At 42.2% G+C, this 609-nt stretch overlaps 1 protein-coding gene across 1 annotated transcript in view; it reads right to left on the bottom strand.

Annotated features, from left to right (window-relative positions):
- Nucleotides 1–609, bottom strand: part of LOC119591894 — a gene marked incomplete in the record, with an annotated part of 29,081 nt that overhangs the window by 6,713 nt on the left and 21,759 nt on the right.

Here is a 609-nt window from a genome sequence, read left to right on the forward strand (position 1 = left end):
GAGGGACATACTTCGACACAGGCAAATTTGATTACGAACACAGCAAAAAGGTTTGGCCAAAAAATGTCCTTGGTTTTTAAAAAGTGGCGTCACCTGTCCATCGCTTTTATTCCCGCATTTCCCCGCTGCCAAGCCTAGATCCCTGGAGTCGGGAGGGGACGCTGCTTACGGTTCTAAAAGGGGGATGATAGAATGTAAAATGATTGTGAAGAAGACGGTGAAAAGGATTAGACAGCAGTATGTTAATTAAAAAATAAGTAATTTACAGATTACCGATAGTGATGAATAAATGATAAACGAAGAGAATATCGTCATTTTACCATACAACTATTTCAACAGATTATAAATAAAATTAGGCCCATAGAGTTATTACTTGCCTTAAGGTCAATTTACAGGCACTGGCACGGGTATTCCACAGGGGGTAGAGTAGATGGAGAAAGGGAAGGAAGAAGGAGAAAAAAGAAGAAAGGTAAGATACGAGGGAAAAGAAGAGAAAGAGGAGTAAAGGAAGACTTAAGGGAAAGAAAGGGGAATGAAAGATCAGGGGGAAGGAAAAGGAGGGGGGAAGGGAAGAGGGGGAAGGAAAGAGGGGGAAGGGAAGAGGGGGAA

Source organism: Penaeus monodon, chromosome 29 (genome assembly GCF_015228065.2).
Source record: "Penaeus monodon isolate SGIC_2016 chromosome 29, NSTDA_Pmon_1, whole genome shotgun sequence".
Taxonomy (NCBI): domain Eukaryota; kingdom Metazoa; phylum Arthropoda; class Malacostraca; order Decapoda; family Penaeidae; genus Penaeus; species Penaeus monodon.